This window comes from Acinonyx jubatus, chromosome C1, assembly GCF_027475565.1.
Source record: "Acinonyx jubatus isolate Ajub_Pintada_27869175 chromosome C1, VMU_Ajub_asm_v1.0, whole genome shotgun sequence".
NCBI lineage: Eukaryota > Metazoa > Chordata > Mammalia > Carnivora > Felidae > Acinonyx > Acinonyx jubatus.
The window spans coordinates 168,102,790-168,108,789 of NC_069381.1; the positions used below are offsets into that span (position 1 = coordinate 168,102,790).

General features: G+C 37.5%; 1 protein-coding gene across 4 annotated transcripts in view; it reads left to right on the plus strand.

The window, feature by feature from the left end:
* NUP35 (nucleoporin 35) overlaps positions 1-5,505 on the plus strand; it is a 58,472-nt gene extending 52,967 nt beyond the window's left edge. For 3 of the 4 annotated variants that reach the window (XR_008295470.1, XR_008295471.1, XR_008295473.1), the window contains one exon: positions 1,120-5,505. The gene's annotated coding sequence lies outside the window, so the exon portion shown is untranslated. Of the gene's footprint in view, positions 1-1,043 lie in introns of all 4 variants that reach the window. The other variant, XR_008295472.1, reaches the window with a different exon arrangement.
* Positions 5,506-6,000: the final 495 nt, after the last annotated feature.

Sequence of the window (6,000 nt, forward strand, 5' to 3'; positions counted from 1 at the left end):
TCCCTTTCTGCTCCGTCTCACTCCCCAAGTTCACCTCTCCGTGCCGCGTGCCTGCTGAATTCTGTGCTTCAGGTTGTGCAGATTGTTGTGTTAATCCTCCAATCAGTTTTCTAGGTGTGTGGATGGTTTAGTGTTGGTCTGGCTGTATTTCATGGATGCGGGACACACAAAAAAACTTCCATGCTGTTCCATCATCTTGGCTCCTCTCCTACAATTTTTTTAAACTAGGTTATGATTTAAAGGGAAAGTAATCTATCTGACATAATTTTAAATAGCTTTCTAAAATGATTATCTGACTAACTCTAAAACTTAACTTTTTGACTCAATGTCCTTACATAATTATCAGAACGTTAACTAAAAATTAATGCAGTTCAGAGAAATTGTAGTATTTGCTGGTAAATTAAAAAGTAGTGGTTAAAGTTACTGGAATTTTATTTTTTTATTGTTTATTCTTTATTTATTTTTGAGAGAGAGAGAGTACAAGCAGAGAGGGGCTGTCAGTGCAAAGCCTGATGGGTTCAAACCCACAAACCATGAGATCATGATCTGAGCTGAAGTCAGAAGCTAACTGAGCCACCCAGGTGCCCCAAAGTTACTGGAATTTTAGAATTTGTTTTATACAGTGATTAAGAGCATGGGTTTTGGAGTGAAACTTAAAATCCTCTCTCTGTCTACCAGCTTAGCTATTTAACCTTGGACACTTAAGTTACTGAACCTTTTTGTGCCTCAGCTTCATCATCAATAAAATGGTAATAATGATAGTGTCTTCTTCATAGAGTTGTTAGGATTAAATGAATGAATACAGTAAATCATTTAGAACAGTGCCTGGCTGTACTAAGCACCCATTAAACATTAACCATCATTAAGTAGTTAGCAAGATTAGTTCACATGCTAGCTTATTAGCCTCATTAAAAAAAAAATGAATATGTGGTAGATTAAAGATGACTTCAAATTTTTGACTTTCCTGCCCCCTGAGAGGCAGAATCTATTTCTCCTGTGTAGGTGTTTTTATTTGCATTTTACTTTTTATGAAACCAATGTAGTACAGGGAAAATGATGTTATGCCAGTTTCAAAACACGTATAAGAGGACCAGCAGCTTCTACCTTGGTCTCTTGAAGTCCTGATCTGCCACGCAAGAAGACTCCTGCGGGGCAGAGCTGGGAAGGGCCTGAGACCACATGGAGTGGACAGAAACTCAGCTAAGCCCAGCCTTCCAGTTGCCCAAGGCACCAAGTATGTGAGTGAGACTGTCACGGACGCTTCACCACAGTCCAGCTGCCAGGTCACTATCACTGAGAGTCCATTTATAAATACACAGCAACTGGAACAGAAGGTGAGAACACATAATGTCTCCCCTAAGATCACATAGACATATACTGATAGAAATAGGACAGAAATCTAGATTCTTTACTCCAGTGTGCGGTGGTGTGGAATTATAGTGTGTTTTCTTTAATATTTAGGTTGATTTTTAAATCACTTAAATTTAAGGTGCACTGGAGAAGTGTTTTAAATGAATTTCCCACATTCCAGTTGTAGCTCTAGAATCAACTTCTGTGTAAAAGAATATTTGAAAAGAAAGTATTAAAAAGAATATAAAACCAAATTATTTTTGGCATAGAAATTATTTTTGGACATATAAAGTTAAAATCCTTATAATATGCAAAGTATTAACAAATGACTGCACACAATTGTTAATTGAATGTTTAAACATTAACGGTTGCTGAATTCTTCATATATTTTGTTTGTGCTAGCATTTAGGCATTAGCATAGGGAACGTCTTGGGACAAAAAGGTTCCAGGTTCTGCTAACTGGGAGAAACCTCAGGGCAACTTGTTCTGGAATAGGGACATGGACTCTGGAAAGGGGCTCAAGACTGTTTTTTGGTTTTTTTTTAAGAGGTGGGTCAGCAAATGGGGTTTTTGGAGACTTTGGGTCATATTACCAGGTTATTTCTTGGTTAATTAGTGGAAGATATTTTATAAATTTAATTAATCTGTCACTCCTGGTTGTTTCTTATAAGCAGCTGCTAATTCTTGCAGAAACAGTTTTTGAAGTGGAATTTAAATAGGTTTTCTATTGTTGAATAAGGGGCACCTGGGTGGCTCAGTCGGTTAAGCGTCCGACTTTGGCTCAGGTCATGATCTCACGGTCTGTGGGTTCGAGCCCCACGTCGGGCTCTGTGCTGACAGCTCAGAGCCTGGAGCCTGTTTCAGATTCTGTGTCTCCCTCTTTCTCTGACCCTCCCCTGTTCATGCTCTCTCTCTCTGTCTCAAAAATAAATAAACGTTAAAAAAAAATAGGTTTTCTATTGTTGAATAAACTTCAGAAACAACTATAGATGTACCCATCTTGTGGTGACCATCAGAAGTGTCCAAAATGGAAAGGTTTTAGAGTAAAAACAAGCTGGAATATCTGAGATTAAAAGCATTAGCTATTTACATGTTTGGAAGTACTGACCACTTCTTTTTTTACATTTTTGTTACTTTCTGCCTTTTTTTTTTTTTTTGAGCCCTCGTGTTAGTTTTACTGAACATATTTACTTTAATAATAAAAGATAAAAAGTATTTTTTGGAGGGAATGAACAGGTCATTTTTCTTTTTCAAAGTTTTCTTTTGAGCCAGAATAAAAGGAATATTGATAAGTTGAAACATGGAAACCTTGAGTTATGTCATTGGTTTAAAAAGGAGAAATTGGTATCAAGGAGATGTAATCTGGTATTTCAAGCAGCTGTACTATAGTTTATATGACCTACAAAAAGTACGTAGAACATATACCTGTAATCCCACCCATTAGTGTTTGGAAATTTTTTCAACAACCAATTCAAGTAATAATTGAGCTCTTAATATGTGCAGGAGCCTTGGGATATATGGGATGAATAAAGATAGGCACCCACTTTTGTGGAACAAACATACCAGCAGAAAGAGGTAACAGGAAATAATCCTAGTAAATAAGTCATAGAGTAAGTTAAAAGGTAATAGGTGCTGTGGGGGAAAATGATCAGAAATGCTGGAATGTTAAGCAGCACTCAATGGTAGACCTCATTCATAAGGTGAGATTTGAGCAGACTTGAAGGGGATGAGGTTGTTAGGGTGGAATTTGGGGAAGAACATTCCAGGCAGAGGGAACAGCAAGAACAAAGACAGGAGTTTGCCTGGTGTGTTCAAGGAACAGCACAGGGAAAGGTTGAGTTGAGTGAGCAAGGGGAGGAATAGTAGGAAAATAGATCAGAGGTAATGAGGGCTCAGATCACATAGGATCTTCTAGACCTTAGTAAAGATTGTGACTTTTATTCTTTGTGGTAGGCAGAATAATGGCCCCGAAAGATGTCAGTGTCCCTATCCCCAGAACATGTGAATATGTACATTACATGGCAAGGGGAACTATGCAGATAGGATTAAGGGTGTGGCCATTGATGACAGGTACGTGTAAAGATGCTCACCATCACTAATCATGAGAGATGCAAATCAAAACCACAGTGAGATAACACCTCACGCCTGTTAGAGTAACTATTATAAAAACAAGAAATAAGGGGCACCTGGGTGGCTTAGTTATGTGTCCGACTCTTGGTTTTGGCTCAGGTTATGATCTCAGTTCATGGGATCAAGCCTCTCATGGGCCTCTTTGCTGACAGGTTGGGGCCTGATTGGGATTCTCCCTCTCTCTCTGCGCTTCCCCTGCTCATGCATGTGTGTGTTGTGTCTCAAAATAAACATTAAGGCACACACACACACACGAGATAATAAATGTTGGTGAGGATGTGGAGTAAAGGGAATCCTTGTGCACTGTTGGTGGAAATATAAATAAGCATAGCCACTATGGAAAACAGTATGGAAGTTCCTCAAAAAATTAAAAATAGAACTACTACATGATCCAGTAATTCCACTTTTGGGTATTTGTCCAAAGAAGAAAAATATACTAATTCAAAAAGATGTATGCACTCCCATGTTAATTGCAGCATAATTTACAATAGCCAAAATAGGGAAACAACCTGAGTGTCCACCAATGGATGAATGGATCGAGAAAATGTAGTATACATACACAACAGAATATCACTCAGCTGTTAAAGAATGAAATATTCTCATTTGCAACAACATGGATGTACCTTGAAGGCATGCTCAGTGAAATAAGTCAGAGAAAGATAAATACCATATGATCTCATTTATATTTGGATTCTAAGCAAACAAGGACCAACAGAAGAACAAAAAAAGCTCTCATAGGTAACAGAGAAGAGGTTGATGGTTGCCAGAGAGGAGATGTGTGGGTGGGGAGGGCAAAATGAGCGGAGGGAGTAAAAAGGTACAAACTTCCAGTTATAAAATAAGTCATGGCATGTAATGTACAATATTGTCCTTATAGTTAATAACGCTATAATACGTATTTGGAAGTTACTGAGAGTAAATCTTAAAAGTCCTCGTCAGAAGAAAAAAAATATTTTGTAATCATGTATGATGATAAATGTTAACTTACTGTGGTGACGATTTCATAATACAAATAATGAATCATATTGTACACCTGAAACTTATATGTTAATTGTACCTTAAAAAAGCCAAAAAAACAAACAAAAGGGTATGGAACTCCAGGTGGGAAGACTGTGTCTGATAATTCAGGTGGGCCCATTTTAATCATATTAGCTCTTAAACTTGGAGGAGGCCCTCCTCCCTGGAAATCAGAGAGTCTCCAGAATCTGAGAAGAGCGCTCAGCTGACAGCCAGTAGGGAAATGGAGACATAGTCCTACAGCGCGGAGAAACTGAGAAACTGAATTCTGGCAACAACCTCAGTGAACAAGGAAACAGATTTTCTCCTTAGAGCGTCCAAAAAGAGGCACATCCTTGCTGACTTCTTGACTTTGGCCTCGTGAGACCTAAGCAGAGAATGACTCATCCCAGCTCACCTGACTTCAGACCTGTGAGAACTGTAAGATAATACATTTTGCCCTGTTTTAAGCCACCAAATTTGTGATAATTTAACAGTAATAGAAAACTAAATACCCGGAGTGAAACAGGAAGCAATTGGATACTTTTTAGTAGAGGAGTATCATGATATAACTTGTTTCCTTTTTATTATTTATATAAATTTCTGTGATCTCTTGATGACACAGGTGGTTTTTCACAATTAATCTCTCAGCAAGGGTAATCACCTTTCACCTTTGGTACTTGAAAGCCAAGTAATTTATATTCTTGACAGTATTTTGATAGTTTGAAAAGGCTTTTACACTTTCTGAATTTCAGTGTTAATATATGTTTCTTTTTCAAGAAATCCAGATTAATATGATCTGGAACGGTTAAGTGAATTTAAAGCTATTTTACTCATTTAGGGAAAAATGATACCTATCATCTGTAGCAAAGCCAACCTGAATTATCTCTGAAGTTAATTTTAATCCTCTATTTCCTCTTCTCCTGTTTTTTTTTTTTTTTTCATTTTCTTCCCACAGACTAAATCTTTGTTAAAACCAAAGTGCTAAGGCTTAAGTGAAGAATAAAAAGATACTAAGATTGTCTTTAAGCTCCTGTTTCAATGTTTCTTAACATTTGGGTATATTTTCCACAGCATTCCATTTTGGCTATCTCAAGCAGAAGCAGCATAGAAGTTTAGTGAATGAATCCTCAGTAAATAACTATTTGTCTTCTAAATTTGCATAGAATAGTAGCTCAGTAAAACCTAGCTCCATTCAAGGTAACACGTTTCAGCTTGGGACCACAGAGCTTTTCCAATCAGCTAGAGATAGGAAGTTGTAGCTGTAGGAGAATATGACAAAAGAAAACCTCTGGGCCAACCTGCAGAAAGGCCAAAAATGGGACTTAGCAGTTACTAATAGAATGTTCCTAAAAAGAGGTTTCCTCAAAATTATCTGTATTCAGTATCTAGTATATGCAATGATGGAAGCTAATCCTCTGTTGTGCTTTTGTGTTTCAAAATAAATTGACCAACTCTGTGCACAAGAAGGCCACTAGCTTTAAAAAATAACTTAAGTGAGGAGTGCCTAGGTGGCTCAGTTGG